The sequence below is a fragment of the Nerophis ophidion genome, linkage group LG05, assembly GCF_033978795.1.
Source record: "Nerophis ophidion isolate RoL-2023_Sa linkage group LG05, RoL_Noph_v1.0, whole genome shotgun sequence".
In the NCBI taxonomy this organism is placed as follows: domain Eukaryota; kingdom Metazoa; phylum Chordata; class Actinopteri; order Syngnathiformes; family Syngnathidae; genus Nerophis; species Nerophis ophidion.
This window is the reverse complement of record NC_084615.1, coordinates 49,959,271-49,972,195: the sequence shown is the minus strand read 5'-3', so window position 1 is coordinate 49,972,195 and position 12,925 is coordinate 49,959,271. Positions and strand designations below refer to the sequence as shown.

Sequence of the window (12,925 nt, the reverse complement as noted above, 5' to 3'; positions counted from 1 at the left end):
GGGACCGTCAGTAGCAGCTGATCGGCTGATCTTAGAGTTTGGGTGGGGCAGTAAGGCTGAAGAAGGTCAGAGAGATATGTTAGCACGATGTTGTTTAGACATTTAAAAACAAATAGGAGGAGTTTAAAATTGATTCGGTAACGCACAGGGAGCCAGTGAAGGGACGCTAATATAGGGGTGATGTGCTCACGTCTGCGGGTCTGTGTTAGCAGGCGAGCAGCAGAGTTCTGCAGGAGCTGCAGGCGGGCGAGGGAGCCCTGGCTAATGCCTACATATAGGGCATTGCAGTAGTCTAAACGATTCGAAATAAAGGCGTGGATTAATTTCTCGAGATCAGGTCCTGATAGAAGCGTTTTCACTTTTGCTATTTGGCGTAATTGATAAAAGCTTTTTTGAAGGACGCTGCTGATTTGTTTTTCGAATTTAAAATCTGAGTCGAACTTTACCCTCAGGTTTGTGACACAGACGCTGAGATACGGGGTCAGAATGACAAGGTCAACGTTGGGGGAGGGAGAGCGACTTGGACTGAACAACATAACTTCTGTTTTGTCTTCATTTAGGCTCAGGAAGTTAGCTGAAAGCCAGGCTTTGATGTCGTGCAGGCAGTCAATGAGATGTTGAACCATGTTATTTTGTGCCATGGGAAAATAGATCTGGCAATCATCGGCATAAAAATGAAATGCAATACCGTACTTCCTAAAAATAGAACCAAGGGGGAGAAGGTACAGCGCAAATAATATTGGGGCAAGGGTAGAGCCCTGGGGGACCCCATGTGGTAAAGGAGCTGTGAAAGACATAAAACTGTCTATTTTTACACAGAAACTCCTGTCGGCTAGGTACGACCGGAACCAGTTGAGGGCGGTGCCCTTAATACCCCCACAGTTCTCAAGACGAGTGATTAAGGTGGCGTGGTCGACGGTGTCAAACGCAGCAGACAGATCTAAAAGCACCAGGACAACATATTTACCAGAATCAGTTGACAGGAGGATATCGTTAAAAACTTTTAGAAGCGCTGACTCTGTGCTGTGGAGGGCTTTAAAACCGGACTGGAACAGCTCAGTGATACCATTATCCTTTAAGAAGGGCAACAACTGACTGTAGACAACCTTCTCTAATATTTTGGAAATGTATGGAAGATTAGTTCCAGTAGAGTTTAAACATGCAGTGGTACGACCTATTCTTAAAAAAACAAGCTTCGACCCCTCTCTCCTCTCTAACCTTAGACCTATCTCTAATCTTCCATACTTTTCCAAAATATTGGAGAAGATTTGGGAGAATAAATGACAGTGTTAATAGTTTTGAACAGAACTCTGGGGTTGTTACAGTTAGAAGATATATTCTGAGATAGATATATATTTATCTTTGCTTTTGCAGTCATCTGAAAGGAAAGCAGGCTTTCTTTAAAAATTGCAAAGGACACATGCAGTCTGTCTTTCTTCCACTTGCTCTCTGCTATCCGACACTTACGCCTAGCTGCACGAGTGACGTCATTCAACCAGGGCTGAGAAGTGGCTTTAGCGCGGCGGTACTTCAAAGGAGCGATCGTGTCCAGTATTTGTAAACAAATAGAGTTGAACCCAGAAACCAACTCTTCAGTATTCAGACATACAGAGGCTGCAGAATTATCATCACAAAGAGTCGAAAAAATGGAGGCGAACAGAGCAGGAAACGAATAATTAAACATGCAAGAGCGTTTGGGCGGAGCGCACAATTTAACCGGACAGTGAATGGGAATATCAAACAGGATCGGCATATGATCAGAGAACACAGCGTCGCAAATGTCCAAATTAAAACCACACAAACCATATGAGAGCACTAAATCAAGTGTATGTCCGTGTTCATGTGTGGAACCACACACAGACTGTGCAAAGTTCAGGAAGCTCCTGGAAAGCGACTCGTCTGGACAGCAGGTGTGAATATTAAAATCACTCACAATAAGGACACGATCATATTTGGGCAGGAATTCAGCCAGAAATTCAGAAAAGTCAGTTATAAAGTCTTTGTGGTACTTGGGTGGTCGTTAGACGAGGGCACACAGGACGACATCAGAAAAGACCCAGTTCAAACATGCACAGTTCGAAGCTTGAAAAGGAGGATTGCAGGCGGATCTGACGGCATTTAAAGTCATTTTTAAAAACGACTGCTAATCCTCCTCCTTTTCGGCCAGACGACCGCAAAAAATTAAAGTAGGAACACTCCTGAGGCAGAAGTTCATTAAGAGGGGCGGACTCACTGGCTCTCAGCCATGTTTCTGTCACACAGAGGAAGTCACGTCCGCGGGAAGTGAAGAAATCCTTCAGGATAAACGTTTTGTTTGTCAAAGATCTTGCGTTCACAAGACCGAACGTGGCGGGGGAAAGCCCGTCCAAGGGCACAGCTAATCCAGGTGGGACCCGACACACAGCCCGCGGGTGGCGGAAATCCACCCCGCGCCTCCGGGGGCGGGGACAGCAGGAGCAACGGCGGCAAGCTTCATCCTCCAGACTAACGATACGAACAAGCCAGGAACTGATGGGATCCAGCCAGCGTGGGTGCAGGAGGAAACCGGATACCACACCATTCCGCCTTCGGGAAGCCACGGGAAGCCGGGCCAGGAGTGCCCTAACTTTCACCATCTGGTCCACAAGTTTACCATGGCGCCGGAGACGCTTCCGCCGGAGGAGAGGAGCCACGAGGCAGGAAAGGAAGGCAGGAATCCGGCCAGGTGAAAAAGCTGACTGGGATGTCGAAAAACCAACGTCGAAGTTGATCATATCAGTGGGAGAGGGGTAAAGATTCAACGGTGTTTGGCGGTCATACACAAGCAGTGAGCTGACAGAGACGAAAATAGACGCAAACAACACAAAAACGAACAGAGCTGACAGCGAGAGACGGCAGCCCAAAGCACATACTGGCGTCATCTTGGAAGGGTTGGGTGTGTGTTTTTTCTGCTGATATGTTATCGGATCAATATCGCATCGGCAAATACTCAAGGCTCCAATATCAGTATCGTGTTAGAAGTGAAAAAGTTGGACACCCCTGACTTTTAGAACTCCGTTGCAGAAACTTGACTCAAAGATCATTTATATTACAGGAGCTGTTTTAGTAGTCTTTTTAAGGTTTTCAGTGAAACTCGTAAGTCAGTCTGATGTCCTTCGCATGCCAGTAGAAGATCCTCAACCTTTACTCTCACAAACCTGTACAATGATGCAACCCCCAGGGGGGAGCACACACAGTTGAGCACTGTGAGGATGCACACAGTACACTTCCTACTGGCGTGTGGAGTGGACTGGAAAAAAGAGCGGATGCTCTTTCCACGTGGGCACAGTGGAGCCACGCGTCAGACGTACACAGACTTGCGTCATGCAGAGGAGACGCGTGAATCATCCGTTTCCATTCTTGAATAACGCACAAAATTCACACAATATGCACACAATGAGCCAACATGGCACCCAAACCACCAGAAGACACCTGACTGTCCTCGTTAACGGCACTGCTTTCTGTCGGCATTTGTCAGCCATGTTTGCTGGGCCAGAGGTCTTGTTGTTGATGTCTGCACTCGGTCACATTTGCCACCGCAACAGATCTCCAGATAGAATGGATCTCATAGCAACCGGGTTGCCATGGCAACCGGGGGACATTTGCCATGCTGAGGTGATGCTCTCACCCTCACTGTTACATTAAAAATTGTGAATGTTTCATCCAGTTTCCATTCCTGACTTACTTCTCTTGTTGTTATGTTTGATGCACCCTTCTGTACTTGTTTATTATTAATAATTCATCTCACTTATATATGTGTTGTATTATATATAGCCTTTTAGTTCCATAGCAGTGTTCTTATTTTTTAATGATTACAATACTCTTGCTTGTGTCGTGTGCACATTGCAAACAATTATCATTCATTCAGCCCGTGTTGTTTCCTTTGCTTTTTATTGCTGCCTTGACATTTCCCCCAGGAAGTCTAACATTAATTCTATAAAAATACACTTCATCGCTGTTTCCTGTGCAGCAGCAACCACAGAAGTCAGAGGTCACAGAAGGCAACCCTACTTGTTGCACAGGGTCAATGTGTTCACTTTAAGGTGTTTAGGACAACTTTTTGAACATTTCACAACAATTCTAGTTCATTTCTCAAAGGCCCCTCACTACTGCCTTCTGGTGGAAAACAGTGGTATTGCGAGACTCATTCCCAGTAGCTATGGCAGTTTAACGCGGAATATTGCATAATATTGTTAATCAAAGATTCATGCTACGACTGTTGAACTAATGGATGATGTGATATTTTCCCTTTTTAACTGATTGGTCGATCTATATCACAGCTGTGTCACAGTGTTTACGCACCAAAGATTGTACTCGTGTGAAAGATTCCTTCAAAAGGGATGCACACTCAATCTGCTTTCCATATTCCTTGTTATACACATGCAGGAGTTGCATGAATTTCAGGAGGGTTTGTCTATTGCTGGAGCACAGGCTTTAATTTGAGGGCATGCTGCAACACATCCATCCATAGTGCGAAGGGGCTTCTAAGATACTAATCCTCACCACCTTGGCAAAAAAATAAACCATGATTCTTCCATGTAAAGTTATCACTGAAGGGCTGGAGGAAAATGAATAGCTAAGAATGCTACACAGACACCGAGCAGGAAGACACAAGAAGCTAACCACAAAAGCTTCTAGTAGTTGTGATCGATCCAGATAGACTTAGACTTCCTTTTTATTGTCATTCAAATTTGAACTTTACAGTACAGATAAGAACGACATTTCGTTGCGTTCGCTATGGATTAGATATGGGTACTATCGATACTTAGTATGGTCTTGGTGTATAAATGATACTTAAGTGATTAGATTGATATTTTATCACTCACTCATCCCATGGCCTAGGAGGCCGTAGGGGTGTCATGGTGGATGCTTGGGCAGTCAGGGATCTCCAGCGCTCACAATCTTCTGCTGTTCGTAGCAGGGTTTGGAAGCTGCAGCCAGTCCATTCTTTGATGTTGTCCATCCAGGCCTTTCTCTGCCTGCCTTATCTCCGCTTCCCCTCTACTGTTCCCTGTAGGATGGTCTTTGACAGGGAGGTGTGCCTTGTGACATGGCCAAACCAGGTCAGCTTGTGTTGTTTAACTGTTGAGAGTAGAGGTTCCTGTTCGCCAGCATGGGTGGTAACTAGCTGTCTAACATTATCATTTTTCCGGTGTTCACTGTATGATATATGTAGCATTCTTCTGTAACACTTGCTTTCAAAGGACTGTATCCTGCGCTCAGTGTCCGCTGTGAGCGTCCAGCTCTCACAACCATAGAGTAGGGTGGAAAGAACAAGTGACTTGTAGAGTCTGACCTTCACCTGGAAGCTGATGGTATTGCTTTTCCAAATACTGGTCAGTCTTATCATGGCTGATGTTGCTATGCCGATTCTTGCTCTAATCTCTTTTGTGGAGCTGCCATCTTCACTCACAAAGGACCCGAGGTACCCAAAGTCCTTTACTTCCTCGAGGGTTTGTCCATTCAATGTGATATTTGGTGGTGGTAAGTGATTGTGACTGTTGACCAGGATCTTGCTCTTCTCTGCACTTATCTCCATTCCATAAGCTCCTCCAGTCTGGTGGTCAGTTCCTGGAGTTCAGCCTCACTTTTTCCCATAAGGTCGATGTCATCCGCAAAGCGAAGGTTGGAGATGGGTCTTCCTCCGATGGTAACGGAGGTGTGGAATTCTTGGAGTGCTTTTTCCATGATGTTCTCCAGGAAGAAATTAAATAGGACAGGGGAGAGGAGACATCATTGGCGGACACCAATAGATGTTTTAAAAGGTTCTCCTATGCTGTTGTTAATGAGAACTGCACTGCTTGAGTCTGTGTAAAGTGCTTGGATGACCTGTATGAGATTAATGTCAAAGTTGTAGTTTCTGAGAACCTGCCATAGTCCTTCATGCCAGACACGGTCAAAGGCTTTTTTAAAGTCAACGACGTTGTGGTATGAGTTGTACTGGTGCTGAAGGTGTTTCTCAATCAGTAGTCTGACGTTGAAGATCTGCTCGGTGGTGCTCCGTTTTGGCCTGAATCCAGCCTGTTCCTCGGAGAGGATTTCCTCTGCTTTGTTCCTCAGTCTGTTCAGGATTATCCGCAGCATTACTTAGCTAGCGTGACAGATGAGGCTGATGGTTCTGTAATATTGGCACTGCCTTGAATTCCCTTGCTTAGGGAGGGTGATGTTCAGAGATTGGGTCCATTTTTGGGGCCACTGCTTTGTTTCCCAAATATTTTGGCAGATGTGTGTCAATGCTGTTATAATGCTTGGCCCCCATTGCTTCCAAAGCTCTGCTGGGATGTTATCGATGCCTGGTGATTTGCCGATTTTTAGGCTCTTTACTGCCTCTTCTACTTCAGCTTGCAGTATTGGTGCATCCTCGCATTCGCCGCTGGGCTTAATGGCATTGGTTAGTTTGGTGGGGTATGGTGATATTGTATAGTTGTATAGTTCCTGGCAATACTCTGTCCACCGTTGGGTAATTTCTGCTTTCTCTGTTAGTAGAGATCCATGCTTGTCTTCTATGATTGTGGCTATAGGTTGTTGTGTCCTTGTCAGTTTCTTCAGCGTTGCGTAGGCTGCTTTGCTGTTGCCCTGCCGTATCCCTGCATCTATGCTTTCACACTGTTCTGTGATCCACTTTTCTTTTGCTTCCCTCATCATCTTCCTGATGTTTCTGTTCACAGAGGTATGCTGCTTAGCTGCCTCTGGGTCATCCTTCTTTGTCTTTTTGAGGGCCCTTCTGAGGTCACATTGGTCTAGAATGTCATCAGTGATCCATGGTTTGTTTTTCTACCTGTCCTTACCTAGTACTTCAGTTGCTGATTCAATGATTGCTTTCTCCATGTTATCTGTCAGTGAGTCTATGTCTTGTACTAAGTTAAGTGTTGCAAATGTCCCTCCTATGTTTGCCTCAAATATTCTTGCAACTTGTGGGTCTTTAAGTCTGTCTAGACTAAATCTGATGCGTGGGTTAGTGTATTTTTTGGGAGTCTTCAGTTTAAGTTTAAGCGTCATTAGTACCATATCGTGGTCACTACAAATGTCCGCACCAGGAAATGTTCTGGTTTGGGCTTTGTTGATGCTTGACTTAAACCTTTGTGGCGTGAGTATGTAGTCGATTTGGTTATGTATCTTTCCGTTCGATGCATGCCACGTTGTTCTCCGAGAGGTTTTATGTGAAACAGCGTATTGGCTACAGTGAGTTTATGACTCTTAGCAAAGTCCCGAAGTTGTAGTCCTCTGTCATTTGTTTCACCTAGCCCAAACCGCCCTGCTGTTCCTCCCCAGTGGTCGTATGCATCGGTACCTATTTTGGCATTCCAGTCTCCTTGGATGACTAGAAAGTCCTTCTTGGGAGTTTTCTTGATGGTGTTCTCTTGCTCCTCATAGAAGGTACCAACTGTTTCATCATCACAATCTGTCGTTGGGGCATACACTTGAATGATGGTGAAGTTCATTGGCTGCGCAGCGATTCGGATGCTGATGAGCCTGCTGGACATAAGTGTGCAGTTGATGACTGAGTTTATTTTGCTTTTGTTAACAATAAAACCAACTTCATGTTGATGTCTACAGTCTTTTCCGCTATACCATAGCTTGTGGCCTTCTTCTGTGGTAGTCTCACCCCAGCTAGTCCACCTGACCTCAGCCAAACCAAGGATGTCCCATCTGTATCTGTCTAGTTCATGGGCCAGTTCCTTCACTTTCCCACAGGCATGCAGTGTGCGGATGTTCCATGTTCCAAAAATTGTGTCATTTTTTGAGAGGCTGGGTGTTGATATTGATCTTGATCTTGTTCCAGTAGTAAACTTGTCGCCCCCACCCTGGGGCAAAGCAGTGGGTAGCGCGGTCGTTGTTTTTCCTGGCCTCGACCGATCCGGCATGTAGATACTTGACTGTTTTTCCATCATGACATTTCATTAGGCAAATTAGCTTGGTGGTGCCTATATCCTCTCCAAGCTATTGCGCACTAGACACTTTCATTAAAAAAGATATACAGTCGCGATCAAAACTTTACATACACTTGTAAAGATCATAAAGTCATGGCTGTCTTGAGTTTCCAATACTTTCTACAACTCTTATTTTTTTGTGATAGTGATTGAAGCACATACTTGTTGGTCACAAAAAATATACATGAATATGTCGATGCATATAGAATTAATTATGCGGCAAAAACTCATGTGCTACGTTTGGTGCACTTAGCATCTCCGACTGACGAAAAGTATGACGCACACGTGACTTTGACTGCGGTGACTTCTCCGACTGAGATTTCACCCTTGTTGGCGCAAGTGCCGAGTTGTTTGTGGGCGAGGAACGACTGGCATGGGCTAATTCTGGTGCTGTTTTCCGGGATGGAGCCTGGTTTGGCCCTGACAGGAAGCCATGTGTGAATGTTGTCTGTCTATCTGTGTTGGCCCTGCGATGAGGTGGCGACTTGTCCAGGGTGTACCCCGCCTTCCGCCTGATTGTAGCTGAGATAGGCACTAGCGCTCCCTACGACCCAAAAGGAAATAAGCGGCAGAAAATGGATGGATGGATGGATGGAAATTTATCCTGGGTCTACTGAAATGTATCCTGGGTCTACTGAAAATGTGATCAAATCTGTTGGGTCAAAAGTATACATACAGCAATGTTAATATTTGGTTACATGTCCTTTGGCAAGTTTTACTGCAATAAGGAACTTTTGGTAGCCATCCACAAGCTTCTGGCAGGCTTCCAGTTGAATTTTTGACCAATCCTCTTGACAAAATTTATGCAGTTCAGCTAAATTTGTTGGTTTTCTGAAATTGACTTGTTTCTTCAGCATTGTCCACACATTTAAGTCAGGACTTTGGGAAGGCCATTCTAAAATCTCTATTCTAGTCTGATTTAGCCAGTCGTTTACCACTGTTTGGGGTCATTGTCCTGTTGGAACACCCAACTGTACCCAAGACCAAACCTCCGGGCTGATGAATTTAGGTTGTCCTGAAGAATTTGGAGGAAAACCTCCTTTTTCCTTGTCCCATTTAAAGCACCAGTTCAATTGTCAGTAAAACAGGCCCAGAACATAATACTACATCCGCAATGCTTGACGGTGGGAATGGTGTTCCTGGGATTAAAGGCCTCAACTTTTCTCCTCCAAACAAATTGCTGGGTGGTTTGGCCAAACAGCTCAATTTTTGTTTCATCTGACATCACATGGTCAAAGAAAAGACCTTCTAGAGGAAAGTTCTGTGGTCAGATTCTGCCTTGGAGGTTTTGTACTGTATCTGTATATAATATGCAACTATGATTATCCAATACTTGCTTATATTGACAAATGTGCTTTTTAGACTGCAATATTGTTCAATGAAGGACACTTATTAGGTACAGTATGTCTAGCTTGTGTGCTTAGCTGTTGTGTGGCTGCTAGCTCCTAGACGCCTATAGCTACCATGTTTACCTTTTGTAAATGACTTGACTAAAATACACAAAAGGCCTTTTGGAGGACATTTAGATGTTAACTGGCTGTCCAGCTTTGCACAAGTAAACATGCTGCAGGACTGGTTGGGAAATGTAGTAAGCTAATAGTTACTCTGGATTACATATATTTACTGTAAGTTAAAGGTGCATATTAAATTAACATTACTAGCTCCACAGACTCCCTTTTGAAGATATACGCCAGGTACCCCCATAAGAAAAGATTTGCAGGTATTACAGCTCTAGCAGTGATTATCATCACTCATTTTCATTTCCAGAACCCCCAGTATGACATGCATTAAACCAGTGGTTCTCAACCTTTTTTCAGTGATGTACCCCCTGTGAAAATGTTTTTAATTCAAGTACCCCCTAATCAGAGCAAAGCATTTTTGGTTGAAAAAAAGAGATAAAGAAGTAAAATACAGCACTATGTCATCAGTTTCTGATTTATTTAATTGTATAACAGTGCAAAATATTGCTCATTTGTAGTGGTCTTTCTTGAACTATTTGGAAAAAAATAATTAAAAGTAACTAAAAACGTGTTAAAAAGTAAACAAGTGATTCAATTATAAATAAAAATTTCTACACATAGAAGTAATCATCAACTTAAAGTGCCCTCTTTGGGGATTGTAATAGAGATCCATATGGATTCATGAACTTAATTCTAAACCTTTCTTCACAAAAAAAAAATCTTTAACATCAATATTTATGGAACATGTCGAAAATTAGCTGTCAACACTGAATATTGCATTGTTGCATTTCTTTTCACAGTTTATGAACTTACATTCATGTTTTGTTGAAGTATTATTCAATAAATATATTTATAAAATATTTTTGAATTGTTGCTATTTCTAGAATATTAAAAAAAAATCTCATGTACCCCTTGCCATACCTTCAAGTACCCCCAGGGGTACACGTACCCCCATTTAAGAACCACTGCATTAAGCTACAGACCCCCATTTAAGGGCATTAATATCTATGGGCCCAGAAGTATAATATCAATGTTAATGTAACTGAGAGTGTACAACTGGACCCTTTATTGGGTCCATTACTTTTAACTATCGGTCATTTAGCTGGGGACACCCTACAACTACTTTTTGGGGTTCCCACGCCCCACTGTATGAATTTATTTAGTTTGCCTTTTCTTTGGCCCAACCTATAATGTTAATAATTTTCGGTAATAACTGATCATTGTTTATTGAAAGTGAGCAAATAAAAACAGCAGCTTTATATATCTTGACCCAAAAACAATGTGTTGTGTGATGTTTGGGAACAGTTGGTAATGGTTATGTGCAGTAAAACTCTGAATGAACTCAACTCACCTTAATGTGTGTTCCTAAATGTGTGCTCCACGTCTTAGATGAAGAGAGCAGTTTGGAATTTTGGTTTACAGAGTAAACAATAAAAAAACGAAGGTATTGGGCGTTTTCTCTAACGCATAAATATGTCTAAATAATGCCAAGTACACACATTATTGAGGGTTTCTTGGACGTTGTCTTCATTACTAAAGGAAAAATTCACTCAGAAAATTCCTCTGCCATTTTCAAGTGTGTTTCTTTTTTTTTGAGTCGTCAGCTTGAAGCGCCCCTCGGTATCCGACTCCATCGTTGTCATGTGACATGAGTGTGTGTCTTATAATTTTGCTTTCTGGTTTCAATGACCTGCCTTATATTGCCTCATATTGGCCAGTCCATAGTGTTTTGCCCTCACCTTATCCAATCCTGACTCTTCATTCGTAAACCAACCAATCATCATGGATTATCCCGGAATTTGGAATCCATTTTCCTTCTTTGTAGCTTTGACGGATCATGGGTCTAAAGTAACATGGGTCTAAAAATAGCTAAGCTGCGGGAATTGCTACAGGTTCAAAAAGTAGCAACGCTACCTCCATGCTACTGCAAAATGTATTTAAGCTACGTAGCGTCACTACATGCAGCTTCCCATCATTGATTATATCATACATTTGACATGCAAACACATCTCATTACATTATCGTTTTTTCGATGATATCAATATTGGATCGGGACACCCTTTTTTTTATTATTGACATTATCCAACGCAATCTTCAGAAATATTGTGCCAACTCAGGCATATTAATTTCCTAAGCAGCACAGCTTTCCTATTATATGCGTTAACAAACATTCGACTAATGGTCATTTGTTACATTTTTTTTGTTTGGTTCAGAACCCTGGTCCCAGTTCTGTTTTGATTGTGTTAGTCACTATATCAGAGATCTCCACATGAGTTTTAAATGGTGTCTGTAAATTGTATTCTCATTTAATTTATGACATCTGTGTTGGCCCTGCGATGAGGTGGCGACTTGTCCAGGGTGTACCCCGCCTTCCGCCCGATTGTAGCTGAGATAGGCGCCAGCGCCCCCCGCGACCCCAAAAGGGAATAAGCGGTAGAAAATGGATGGATGGATGGATGAAAACTCAGTGCCTAAAAACGTCTTCAGTGCTGCCTCCTGGTTCATCAATAAAATCATCTCTTGCTGCCAGTATATTTGAACCACTCAAGATTGAGTCAACTTGTTTGCTACACAAGAAGGTCCCTGGGGCTAATGTTTGAAAATGTATAAAATTTGCCATTTTGAGTTGAAAAATCCTATTTAGGTCAATATTGGCCACTAGGGGGCTACAAAAACGTGATTTTTTAAACTTGTATTAGTAGATTGCACAGTGCAGTACATATTCCGTACAATTGCTAAATGGTAACACCCGAATAAGTTTTTCAACTTGTTTAAGTCGGTTGTCCACGTTAATCAATTCATGGTAGATGTCGTTTCTCCATATAGATGATTAAATTAGCACAGGGTTACCACAATATATCACTCAAAGTTCTCATCATCAACTGTCTTTTTATTTTATAACAATAACTTCCATGGATTAAACCATCAGTTGACAGTTTCTGACTACTGCTTTAAATACATAACTGTGTAAATATTTCTTTCTGGGTTATCAGTTATTTCAGGTCAGTCAGACTTCACCAATCGATTGCTGCTCTTTATCAGCATGTTTGTGTCTGCACTTATTGATGACCATAATTTGTCTTTTTGTTTTTCAATGGGTTTTTTTCTGGTCTCCTTACCAAACAACAGAGGAGGAGTTTCCAGGAGCCTTGTGATGAGGTGGCGACGTGTCCAGGGTGTACACCGTCCTCCGCCCGATTGTAGCTGATATAGGTACCAGCGCCCCCACAACCACAAAAGGAATAAGCGGTAGAAAATTAATGGATGGAGTTTCCAGGATGGGGGCAGGGGAGGCCGTTGTTTTCTGAGCCGCATGCGACTGAGATGAATCATCAAACAGCTTGGTATTTCTCAGTATTCTGTACATCCATGCATACATTAACATGTCACAGAATAGAATGTAGAGGATGAGACTGGATCTCATGAATTTGTGCCTTGTATGCTTGCTAATCCCATTTGGTTAAAAACAACACATTGTTCTCTATCTCTTAAGACTTGAAAAACGTATAAATATTG

The 12,925-nt window shown here is 42.8% G+C and overlaps 1 long non-coding RNA gene across 1 annotated transcript in view; it reads left to right on the top strand.

Annotated features, from left to right (window-relative positions):
• The window catches only part of LOC133553272 (uncharacterized), a 55,999-nt gene extending 43,074 nt beyond the window's left edge, over positions 1-12,925 (top strand). Inside the window, exon 3 of the long non-coding RNA XR_009806884.1 lies at positions 12,539-12,925. This is a non-coding gene — a long non-coding RNA (uncharacterized LOC133553272). The remainder of the gene's footprint in view (positions 1-12,538) is intronic.